The following is a 12,903-nucleotide window of genomic DNA, read 5'->3' as shown; positions in this document are numbered from 1 at the left end:
TGGCTGCCGCGCGCTTAAATGAATAAATTAGCGACGAAACGAAGCTGACAGACAAGCTGCGCCTTGAATGCACGACGTCAGAGAGACTGGCTCTGAAGATAAGCTGGAGCCGGCGAGAAAGAGGCCTTCACTTGATTTGCCGGAGACAACGGCCTTGTCATTTGATGCGATTTCCGCGGTGTCTGCGCCGCGCGCTCGGTTGTTCCCCACCACGACAAATGTCCCCGCGGCGTCCCCCGAGATGAGCGTTAGTCTCTGTTCCCTCCGCTTCAGTCCTGATAAGCTAAACTAACATTGCTGCAGTTGTGACACGACACCCTGTAATCTTCAGGGAACGGATACAGAAAAGTGGGCCACGCTGAAATGACTTCGACAGCCACAAAATAACCAAAGTGATGGAATGTTCATGTTGTAATGTCGAGTATAGATCAAACTGTTTTGAGTCAAATATTGGCTGACGGGCATTTGTTGTGAGCTGTTATCGTTATCGGCATCATGGGTGAGTATATATATTATTTATCCACGCCATATGTCTTATGAAAGCTGCTTGGGCAGAAAAATTGCAATCAATTCACAAGAAGCTTTTAAAAATGCTGCGCAGCACAACGAAAGAGATGAGATGCACTTCAACAGCGCTTGAATCAAATTGCCTTTTTACTATTCGGAAAATGTAAATACTGCATGAAGAGCAATGAAACACAAATCCGGAAAAAACTAAAAACTAAGGAAACAACGATCATCTAGAAAGAAAGAAAACAATTTCCCATCGTGGCTTTTTGTCACTTTCACACACGCTCACACAGTTGGAGTAGATGGTTCTGTTCGCTGGTGCACTTCTATTTTTCATTCATACTCCTTCTTATCCTTTATTTTTAAATGGTTTATTCTATATCCCCTTAGCCCATAGCCTCATATTCTTTTTCATACCGTTCTTGTACTATATTGTCTTATCGGTCTTGTCATTGTCTTACTGTCTACTGTCACGCACCAACCACCAAGTCAGATTCCTTGTACGTCTGAACATATTTTGGTAATAAATGTTCCGGATTCCGGATTCTTCGTCGGGTTACTGTACTCAAACACGTCCCCGTCTGGGCTTTCATGTGTGCGGTGCTGCTCTCATTTCCTCGGCCTATTGACACGTGACAGGTGGGTGTCCTTGACGTGACGGATGGCCAGCGGAGGACAGGAGGACCTTGGAGGGCTCTCGTCCGGCAGGATAAGCCCTCTGGGGGGGACGGAGGGGCCGAGGGGACCGTGTAGCCCCTGGAGGAGGTCTGAGTGCTGCTGAAATCCCGTCTGGCTGTGCAGACCGTCTGTCCGCGTACCTCCGGCCTGTAAAAAGGTCCCTCTCAGCTGGAGTGCTCAATTAGTGACTAAGAGCCTCGCTGACGGACTACCGCTAAGTCACCGGCAGCGCTGGTCCAACACCGTTATGGTTATCGTTACATAAATAGCTGGGGGCCGGTGGGTGGGGGGGGCTGAGTCATATAGGAAGTGCCTGAGGCCAGACAACTCTGAACAAGGGGAGCCTCTTCAAACCGCCGACAACAAACAGCGAGACGAGAGAAGACAGGTACGAGTCGCACAAAGGACGCTAATCACTCGCCTGCAGGGCTTCTCTGTTCCGCCGGTTAAGCCTCTGTAGTCAAGCTGTTTTCACTTCACTTTGTTGACTTTCGCTGAAAGAGACGTCCTCATCCGGAGGACACCTGCAGCAGCTGTGTCAAGGTAGCTGCAGCTCCGTCAGGGATGAGAAATCCGCTGAATTATTTTAAAAGCACCAGAACGTTTGACAGAATATTGCGTCATTTTTCTTTTTTTTAAAAGGCGGACAAACTCCCGAACTCTTTCTTGCCCCGTCCGTCCGCCCGCGGCTCAAACTGCTGACATTTGATGTCACAGTCATCTCCGTGTTCTAGAAGGTATAAAAAAGGGCCGTGGAAGAATAGCCGGGATCAGCACTTTATACTGCGTTTCCTCTCCCCATGCAGCGATCACAATGCCAGCTAAAGCCGCCTGCCCCTTTTCCTTCCACTGCGTGCTCATTATAGAGTGGCAAGTCAAAAAGCCCCACACAGTGGTAGGCATCCTGATCCCGGTGTGCCTTTCACATGGTAAACAGTTTCAGATGGGCCCGGCATTGTGCTGCTTCGATACAGCTTCTGCTTTATGGCATGGAGAAGAAGGAAAAAAATGCATTGTCACCGAGCGGCAGTGAAAGAGCCATTGAAGGACGGCTGTGACCGTGACGCTGGGCCGGTGGGTGGTGGTCCAACACCTGCGCACTGCTCTGGACGCCGAGGCCGGGAAGGCGGAGGCCGGAAAAAAGGCGAACTTGGGCGCACGAGAGTCGAGGGACGGAAGACGTTGTGAGTCAATGTGTGTCGGCGCACCGGGCTCCAGTGAGGCTTTGTGTGCGGCCCGCGCAGCGGCTCACGATGCTGCGGCGAGCACTGGAGCCCGAACCCGGCGGGAACAAGACACGATGCAGACAGGGAGAGAGAGAGAGAGAGAGACACGGGGTGCCCCTCGTTCCTTAACCCTCCATTAAACATTTACAGCTGCACAGCTGAGAGGTGGTGCTGTGAGGAGACATCCCAAGTGTTCATTTATACCACGTCTACCGTCTCTATTGTGGTCTACTCCGTGTGCAGATTTGGGGGGTTTTTTTCTGAGGAAAGAAAGTGAAAGATGCAGAGGAGAAACCGCGTGGTACCGTGAAAGAAAATATCTAAATGGGCCCACGGGGGTGTGAAGATGATATCTTATCTTTAGTAACACGTCTTCTCTCAAGCATACGTTCCAAGACTTTTGTTCATAAGTAACACCCACTACCAACACCCCAGAACTTTCAATTCTGCCAAATATATATATATGTATATATATATATGTACAAATGGAATAGCGCAACTGGTTTTCCTGCCATCACCACATAAAGCACATGCCTCAGAGTCTGCTAATTTTAGCATTACAAAACACAGATACGTTGAGGTTGCTCCACTTTGAATTCACAGAGGCCCAGTGGTGAATGAAGGAGGTTAGGCATGCAATTGTCCAATGTTATGTAAAGGAGATACTTTTATCCCATTTTGTGATGTCCGATGTGAAGAGAAAAAAAGTTCTGTGTCAATCAAACTGAAGTGCTACGAGGAGCTGTCCCGGGCGGGTCACCTTCTCCATTATACTTCTGCTCCACACAATGTGAGTCACAGGGATAAAAAGGGATGCTTTCACAAGACATTATGGGACTGCCGTCCTCGTGGTGCATTAAGTCAGTAGTACGTTTGAATCAAACCTCCTCTTTTCTTCTTCTTTCAAACCTGCTACTGGGAAGGAATTCATTCACAGGAGGCTGCCAATAACGCCGCCGGCCTGCCACTGCTGTCAAAGCGCCGCTTCCACTCCAAATTCATACCCGACCCGTCCCGTTTCCGTTCAATCACAGCTTAGATAAACACAGCGGCTTAAACAGATTCAGCAACTTTTGTTTTGAGGACAAAGAAGCATATCCAGCTCTCACTCTGCATTCTGATGATAAACCGGGAAAAAAATCCAGACAATCAAATCTCGTGAGAAGAACTTCCTTTCCTCTTTAGTCAAGTCGTTGATATATTGATAATAGGAAGAGGAATAAGCAGAGCCCTTATTCACACTGGTACAGGTTGGTGGTACCTCCGGGACTTGGGGTAAGGACACATGGGGAGAGGACATGTCCTCGGGCCTCCAGCAGGTGCATTGTTTCCAGGATCAAAAGAAAAGAGGCGTATTTCAGACCCGGCTGCATCCCGGTGAGAGGGACAACGACATCCGGGTCCCGGGCTCTTCCCCGTCTCTCTCACCTTACGCTGACCCCATCACGCTCCTCAACTCTGCCCACCCCCTTTAGGCAAACACCTGATCAATAGCAGTGTCCTGGTGGGAGCCCTTGTTCTCACATTCACGCTCTTCTCAAGGACTGATTTAAAAAAAAAAGCAAAGACCACAGTAAACATGGACTTTCCCTTTATGGACACAAAAGAGCGAGTGAAACATCCTGAAGTGGGGGCAAAAGGAAAGGGACTTTGCAGGATGTCATTTTGTCATTAAAGACTCGAAGGGTAGGATGAGAGGGGGGCGTTAAAATGCTCTTTCAGGGCATCAGATAATCTGTCTGTCGCTTCCCTGCTTACAGACACGCTTCTAATTTCACTTCAAAGCACTGGGGATTGTGAGCTACACGGATGAAACTCCGCATGAAATCAGTTGTGCTAAAATGATCTCCTCCAAAACACACGGCGTAGCTGCATGCAGCAGCACGGCCTGCCGCGGGCACCAACATTGACACGCACTGACGACTCAAGACCTTAAACTGCGTGAGTTGGACCTTATTTCCGTGGCGTGCTTCGCGGTGAAGACAGCCACCCCCGGTGGGTCGGTGTGGGTTTGCAAGGATTTCATCATCAACCCCCCCCCCCCCCCCCCCCGCTAGTCAGCCCCAGCTTCAGATTATGGGAGTGGAGTTATCACCCTCTCCCAGGGTTGAGTTTCGGCTGCGGGGCCAGCGTAATCCTGGGGAGTTTGACTCGGGACGCTTAAGGCTTAATTTGATTTTTTTTTCACTGCCGATGACTGAGGAGAATCCAATCAGTCGCACCTCCGCGCTGTTCCCCAATTCTGCTTGTGATGATTAGACACCAAATCAGGGGAAAACGCCTCCGTTTAAAAGCAATGTTTGAAACTGGTTATCTGTGAATTCATAAAATATGCATGGGTTTGATGAAGACTAGCAGTTCGCCCAAGGCCGAGTCAGAGTAAACAGGGAAGGAACACCAAGATGTATAACTGTACATTTTGGGAATAATAAAGAAAGATTTGATCAGAATTTCCAAATGTTTCACGAGTCACAAAAGCAGACTGACAATGAATGTGTACTGTTATAAAAACCAAACCGGACTGTACAGCCTCAATTCAAATTCAGACATCAGCCATATCTGCACTCAGGGCAATGACTGCTCCTTTATTTAAATCACATAGCTAAAAACTGAGATTATAATTGAGGCTTTAATAATTCGATAAGCGCCGCGCATATCAGAATCCCGGCGGCTGGCTTTGCAAATTCGAACCATTATCATTTAATCAAGGGCAACAGAGTTTTTTACTGAGATTCCTGCTTTGTCAATTATCTAAAAGCCCCAGATGTGCACTTAAATTTAGCCGCAGATAGCTGACCAAATGCATAAAACCAAAGAGCGAGTAAAGCTGCTCAGTGCAGCCCCGCAGCACGCCAACAATTTCATCTATTATTCCGCACCAATCCCATTTCATGAGAGCGGGACATCTAAAGAGCGTCCCTTGACTCCGAGCTGAGGCTTCTACATACCACCAAATGTCAACTACAATCAAGATACTGACTTCAGAGACCAGAGTGAATTCCACCTCAGTGACGCATCACAAATGACCCGCGAGTGAAAGTGTCCTATTTTGCTCTCACGGGACGTGTGGGGGTGTGCTCTCTGTCACGCAGTAACCCCTTTGAGTAACATGTCCGCCATCGCTCCGCTCATTCAGAGATGTGGTCATTGTGACTTGAGCCCCCCGAGAGGCCCGAAAGCAGCCAACCTTAAAGACCCGAGCATTAGGTCTGCTTCAGACCGGAGTCTTTTCAACCTGTGCCAGAACAATACCAACAAAAACCAATATAAGGGAGGCCATTCATCGCACAATCCAAGTGTACAATGACGCAATTGTGTCATGAAATATACGGGGAGTAGAAGACACGGAAAAGATGATTTCTGCTTTTTGGAAATATTGGGATTTGTTTTGTGTGCTTTGAGAGGCTTTAAGCCCTGAACGCCATGGGACTTGGGCCATGAACCGCGGCACACTGACAAAGACGCATTGATTTCCACGTAGACAGAGAGACAAACAGAGCCAGAAAAAAAAAAAAAAAAAAAAGCCCCGTGTTGCCCCAGACGGCTCTCAGCCACACTAGACGTTTGATTGGGTTATCAGGCCAGCCTCACAGGAGATCCTGATAAATGAAGTTGCCATTTGTTCATCCTCCCCTCCTCACAGCCGGCCCCGGCTAGCCCACAGCAAGGAATCAGCCCAGTGACAATTACATTCTTCCAGCTCCTCAAGAAGGCCAGAGCTGAGCAACCAGCAAAGGTCTGACCGCAAGGAGATTATGCTGATTGCTATTCCATCGCCGGCAATTGATCTTAAATTGCTCTGGCAGAGTGCCTGAGCACAGTCACCTCCATTCATGTCCTTAGGTCTTAGTTAATAAATCAAAATGACAATTTCCCTCTAAAAAAAAAAGAATGTCCTTGTTATAACAGGAATTCTGTAGCGGTCTGGTGCTCTGTGTTGTGTGATAGCAGGAAAGTGGGGTTCAAATTACACATACAGTACAAATAAATAATTGGGTATTATAAATGAGGTATTTCTTACTGTCTGTTGATTGATTGATTCAAATCAATGGTGTGTTTTGTATGATCAGCAGTCAAAAAGCTTAGGTCCCTCCATTTAGAATTTCTATAAAACAAAAAGAGATGCAAATGCTCACGTTTGGAAAGCTGAAGCAGCATCTTTGTCTTTGACCATTTGACTGTGACAATGTCTGTTGTTCAACCGAACAGATCAATGAGCAGATTTTAAAAGGGATCTATTTGTTGATGAACATTTTATGATTTCTGACCTCAATCTTCCCTAATCATTTCGAAGCCTGGACAAAGATTATCTGAGTAAAGATTATGTTTTTTACAGCACATCGCGACAACAGGACAAAAAAAAACAAAATCAACAACAAAGGAGACCGAATATGTATTTTGTACTTTTGATATCTCAAACTACAAGCACATTTATCTTCTGCTAAATGGAGGATTCTAAGATCTACAATTGGATTTGTTTACCATTCCGTTCCTTTGTTTCCCCCCGGGAACATTTTTTTTCTTCCCAGGATTCCTGAGGCTGTGTTTGGGGGGTTTAAGAGATGAAAAAGGGAGAGAAAAGCCCATTGGTCTCAGCGCCACAGAAACAGTATCTGGAGCCAAGCTGTCATCCCACTTGGATTAAGGGCCCTTCAGTGGAGGCCGCTGAGCCGCGAACACGGTGTCTTACCCTCGGCCGTGGTGTGTGTGTGTGTGTGGGGGGGGGGGGGTTTGGAGCAAAGGGCAGGGGCATTGGAAGGCTCTGGCCTAAATAAGACCTTGAGGTCATCGAGCCTCCTGGACCATGGAAAAGCCACTTTGTGTTTCTATGTCAACTTTATTCATCAGCTGACAGCTGAGTGTCCCCCATCTTCCAGTTGATCCAATCACGGTTGCATTATGTGCTAAGGCAACAGAGACATTCCACGCCTTCTCTCCGCTCATCTCGGCAGACGCCACATTTTACAAGTTGGTAATGTGGAACCAAAACAGACTTCACTGCGGAGGCTTGTGGTGGAATTCTAGGCAGCCCCCGCACTTTAAACACTCGCCAATCCCCAGCAGAAAAAGAGCTGTGGTGATGTATTTGCCGAGCCATTAGACGACACAAGTGGGCCGCGTCGCCGTGCCGACAGAGAGTGGGATGTGTGGCCGCGTTACCTTTAAGCTCTATGCAAATAGGAGGAAGATGGACGGGGCCAGAAAGCAGTCCAGCGCACGCTCTTCCTGAATCCTCCTTTATTTTGGCGAGCCTTCACACCGCCCACCTCCTGTTGTTTCCAGGACGGGGGAAAGGGAAGCAGTGGTGCCACTGAGCCGCCGACTGCTTCTCCAACACCTGCTGCAACATCCTGAGCTTCAACAGGCCTGGAGCCTGCGTGGAGTGTCCATTGTGGCTCTGCTCAGGCACAACCCTCTAGCACCCCCACCCCCCCCCCCTCCACTGCAAGAAAGAGGCGAGAGGACAGCCGTCCCGCCAGTACAGACGGAGAAAACAGACCCCCTTTGTTCCCCCCAGCCCCTCCTCAGCATCGACCGAGGTACATGACCCCCCCCCCCCTCCTCCCTCCCTCCTGCGACCCTGTGAGCTTCAAAAACACTCCCACTCCTCCTTCCACTCCCTCCGCTTGTTCTACTGGCCGGCAAGACTGCGCATCATCTTGTGAGCATTCAGGAAACACGCGCGGCGAGCGCCCGTCACTCAAGTCCCGTCTCCCTTCGCTCGCTCGCGGCGAGCCGCCCGAGTCGAGGCTGACTGGGAGTCCGATCCGGCGGCACATGCAGGCGCTCGGCGAGGGGGTAGAAAGGGAACGGCGAACCCACAACATTACGTTCCATTAGCCCAACCACCCACTTGAAAAGGGGGGGGGCTGGATTGCTGTCACTCCCTGGCAGTTGGTTAGGACAGAAAAGAGCATCGCTGAATGCTTTGTTCACACCAAGCGGTGTAATAACCTGACACGGGCTGTAATAGCGTTTCCCCGGGCAACCGTGAGGGATTGGGCTTGATGACTGTCATGGTGTAAAGCTCTTGGGTGATGATTCCACCCTCACAGGGTGCTGATCATCAGCGCTGACCGCTGGCCGTCCACCGTCTGCCCCCCAAAAAAGTACCACCTAATGTAACAGTACGGCTACTTCACTCATTCCTGTGTTAACAATGTGCGACTGAAAATATGTTTCATTATTGATGATTCCCCCCGTTGGTTTTCTCTCGGAGATATCAGGTGTACTGTCATGGAACACCAACAGAGATGTTCACATTTGAGTAACTAGAACCAGAGAATTCTCATCTCTTAATCCTTCCACTTCAACAAGTCTTACCTACGTAAGGTAGCGAGAAACAGTGGCTCCAAAACATGTTCAATCTAGCAAGACAGTCGTAATGTTGGCAACACGGTTAGTGTCTGACCGCAAAACAGTCGTCCTGAACCTAAAGACACAATGGAAGTAAATAACAAAGCAGCAAAAAGCTCCTGAAGATTCCATGACAAGCGATGAGTGCATTCGGTCATTCAATCATTTCATTAAAGGCAAATGAAATCAATTTATTACGACAGTGTTTCCATATCATAGATCTTTTTTGTCAGAGCATCTGATTGATGCAGTTGGGCTGTAATGACAATTTCAACAAATGTAACAACGTGTTTTGAAGAACACTTCCAGGCTTATACCTTTGAGAAATAACAAAGTAAGTATAAATTGTCAAAGCTATTTTGCTGCAGGAGAAACCGCAGCAGAGTGTCTCCCCATTTTTGTATCTAATTACACAGAAAAACCGTCTCGCTATCTGTGCCACATAAATCTAACATCCAAATGCCCCAGTCATCTGTCACCCTCCACTCCTGATAATACAATAGAGGTCTAGTATGTAAACATCAACAGTTGCATCTGTGTGGAATGGATTCGCAGGAAGGCGTCAATCCCCATTAGACACTGCTGCCTAACTGAGTGTGAAACTCTAATTGCACCCAGCAGCCTGCAGTAACACAGGCCCCAAATACCAAGAGGGAAAAACAAAGCGCAAAGAAACATACATGTCCCTCTGTGCATGTACTCATCTGCCCATGCATGCATTTGTCCCGATTACTACCAACGGAAGTGTCCAAGCATCCGTGAAGCGGTGGGGGACGGCGTTGTCTCCGAGGCGCCATAACGAGGTGCTCATCAGTCCCAAAATGAGACGAACAAGCCCGTGACAAGGAGGCCGAGGCGATGTCAGGGCCCGCCGCGTGTGACCCGCCCACCGGGATGAAGCGCTCATAACCGCGATGACGCTAACGGATGGGCCCGGGCCTCCATGGGCCCCCGGAGGTTCAGCCGAGCAGCACTTCACTGCGGTCGTCCCCGTACACGTGTTTCCGGGACACAGTGGGCCAGCTGGACAAAATGTCTTTCTTGCGTGTAGGAATTGCATGTATTATACATTGTTCATTCTGTACACATGGCGTCCATTGTAGTCTGTCCATCCCGGGAGTGGGATCCTCCTCTGACGTTCTCCCTAAGGTTGCTTCCCTTTTTTTCCCTCTTGGAAGGGTTTTTTCATTTTTTGGGGAGTTGTTCCTGTGCTGATGGAAGGTTTCGGGACAGAGGATGTCGTATGCGTACAGACTGTAAAGCCCTCTGAGGCAAATTTGTAATTTGCGATTTTGGGCTCTACAAAATAAAATGAATTCAATTAAATTCAATTTGAACGCATCCATGCCGTTCTAGAAGACAAAATAGTTACCGGCGCTTTATCCAAGGCCTGTTGTCTTCCACTTGGAGACACATTTTGTGGTTTTGACAATACATTATACCAGTTATAATAACGTAAGTGATGGTGACGGTATGGATACTGATGGTATCGTCACCAAACCAGGCAAACTTATTTAGAGGGAAAACCAAAGTGTAAAATCCATAAAGGTTTTGAGATTTGTGTGCTGTACTTTTTAAATATCTGTTAACCAACGACCTGCTGGCTTTAACTTTCCTCCACTCGGACTGCAGCTGCAGCCAGCCGCGTCCTTTTTGAAATCCCCCATCTTTGAAACATGGTTTGGACAACACAAAGGAAGTGTGTCCTCGCTGACATGAATCAGGTTCCCATCAGTTCCTCTCCGAAATGATGTCACCCCCACCGGCATGCATGTCTCTCTATCTGTGAGACACTTTGTCCCGGCCCTGCCTGCGGTTGCTGCAGAATAGTCTGCGTGTTTCTGCGGCCCACGGGGGGAAATTGGTGGCATTTTCCCCTCCAACACCCAAGCTTTTCCCACAGCCCCCGCAGCCGGGCTGCCCGCCGCCGGTTTTAGGTCAGCATCGGGACTGACTGCTGCTCTCACAACAAGTCCGGCCAACGTGTGTCATGGTAATCCCTCAGTTATGCAAATCCCCCCCCCCCCCCCAGTGCCGATGGTGCGCAGGGTGAAAGTAAAGACGGCAGCACAATGTAGGTCACTTTATCGTCCCGATTCCTCCACATTGGTGAAATGAGCCCGAGATGTCCGGTCGGTTGAGCTCAAGTAGCCGGAGAGAAGAGGCTCTCTGGGCTCCGGCTACATCCCGAAGAGCCCGTCAAAAGACACACACTCACACAAACACACACGTCTGGGGATATGCGTATGTAAAGTGGTATCGCACATTTTGCCGCCCGTTTGAGAATTAATGCAAACGGGACATGAGGCGGGGAGAGGCAGATATTGTTATCTTCTTAGACAGATTAACAACAGTCTGCCTGGAGTGAATAAACACTACCGGAAAGTGTGTCAGACCTTTTAGTGAGAGAAGTAAGAACAACAGCTTCGCACAATGAACTTCATTAGCATTTTATTAATGTGGCTATCCGAGTAGGCAGCGAAAGTGGGCAGCTGAGGCATGTGTGTGGGGCCGTGTGTGTGTGTGTGTGTGTGTGCGTCTGGGGATGAGCGGGCGAAGGGGTGCTGCATGATGGGCGAGTTCCCCCTCGACTGAAGCTCTGACCGAGGGGAGACACGGGGAGGGAGGACAAGGAGGAGGGGAGGTGGGGGGAATGTGAGGTTTTCTTCTTTTCTTCTCTCTTTTCATTCAGTAAAGCAAATTGCTCTGCTTGCATGATAATAACATGACGTGAGCTCTGCAGGCCGATATCTGCTATGCTCAATCTAATGGAGGGGCATTAGACTAAACAAGTGGACAGTCCGAACCAGACCAGAGTTGTGATATGAATATGAAGGGAATTAAACATGGGGGAGAGGAGGGGGGTGGGGGGGGGGGGGGGGCAAATGAGCTTAGGACATGAGGGATTTTGTCTAAGAGGACAGCTATTTCATCAACACGGGACACAACAACAACAACTGTCAAATACAGCAGATCTACCCCCCCCCCACCTCCCCCCCTCCCATCCATCTATCCATCAATCTGTACAGCACCACGAAGCAAAGGACAGATGACTTCAAGGGTTCCGATTGGACGCCGACTTCTCACAGCATCTCGTGGCGAGTGATTGATTTGACAGGCGCGCTCACCTGCACCTGCTCTCACTGATGGCCACAAGCCAAGACGCAAACGCGTCTTTAACACACACACACACACACACACACATACACATATGCATATATACATATATATATTCCTATTTAAAGATTCATCTCTAAATGCAGCACCGCGCAGCATCCAGCTCATCCTCCTCCTCTCTGCCCACAAACTCCTGACAGTGAACTGTACGCTACCCGACACGTGTTCATTACGACCGGGAGAATTTAGCTCACCTTTACCGGAGCGACGCAGGAAGCGCGTGTCCGTGTCCTCCGTCCCGTCGCGTCGGTCTGTTTACGCGCAGTCCCGTGGAGCGCCGAGCCTCTTTCTGCGCCTGTGTGTCCTCTGCCTCAGTCACTGGTCCTCTCCGCTCACCCACCGGTTTACCGACACTCACACGCGCACCAAGACACACAAGCGCAGGCGGGGGCGCGCAGCAGCACACCCGGGGCGCGGGCACGCCACAGCGCCGCGGCCGACGTGTGGTGGCCTCGAAGCACTGAAGCGTTGGAGCGAATTGTGCTGGTGCTTTGGTACTTTAGCCCCCTGCAGCCCCCGAACCCACAGATGGACAACAGCTGCACGAGTTCTAGGACACAACCAGGCCAAGTTGTCTCTTAGTGCTCAGCAGTGTCAGTTTATCTTATTAAAACAGCAGGGAGCTGGGATTTAGTGCAGTGTTATTACTGTTTAAATTAAGCATGGCAAAAATGCTGAATGTTAAACGTTGAAATAATTCCCAGCCTTAACGGCGTAATAATCTTGTGCATTCTCGTTAATCTGCACGCAAATTGTGAGAGAGGAAATCAAAAACAAAATTCAACCAAAACATCAAATCTACACGATACTACTCGGCCAATAGTGCAGCGCTGCCACCTTTTAGACACTGGACTCCACTCAAGCAGCTGTGGATTTTAATTGCTTGGAGCCATTTGCATGTCCTGGTACGCTACACCAGCAGTTTGCTCTGAGACCCCGATTGGTAATCATACAG

The 12,903-nt window shown here is 49.1% G+C and overlaps 1 protein-coding gene across 19 annotated transcripts in view; it reads right to left on the bottom strand.

Moving 5' to 3' along the window:
• The window catches only part of LOC120808967 (neuronal cell adhesion molecule), a 56,535-nt gene extending 44,132 nt beyond the window's left edge, over positions 1 to 12,403 (bottom strand). For 17 of the 19 annotated variants that reach the window (XM_040162358.2, XM_078083480.1, XM_078083477.1 and 14 more), the window contains exon 1: positions 12,143 to 12,403. The gene's annotated coding sequence lies outside the window, so the exon portion shown is untranslated. The remainder of the gene's footprint in view (positions 1 to 12,142) is intronic. The other 2 variants (XM_078083473.1, XM_078083476.1) reach the window with 2 other exon arrangements.
• Between the last annotated feature and the right edge of the window lie 500 nt (positions 12,404 to 12,903).

Source organism: Gasterosteus aculeatus, chromosome X, assembly GCF_964276395.1.
Source record: "Gasterosteus aculeatus chromosome X, fGasAcu3.hap1.1, whole genome shotgun sequence".
Taxonomy (NCBI): domain Eukaryota; kingdom Metazoa; phylum Chordata; class Actinopteri; order Perciformes; family Gasterosteidae; genus Gasterosteus; species Gasterosteus aculeatus.
This window is presented reverse-complemented; position numbering and strand designations above follow the sequence as displayed.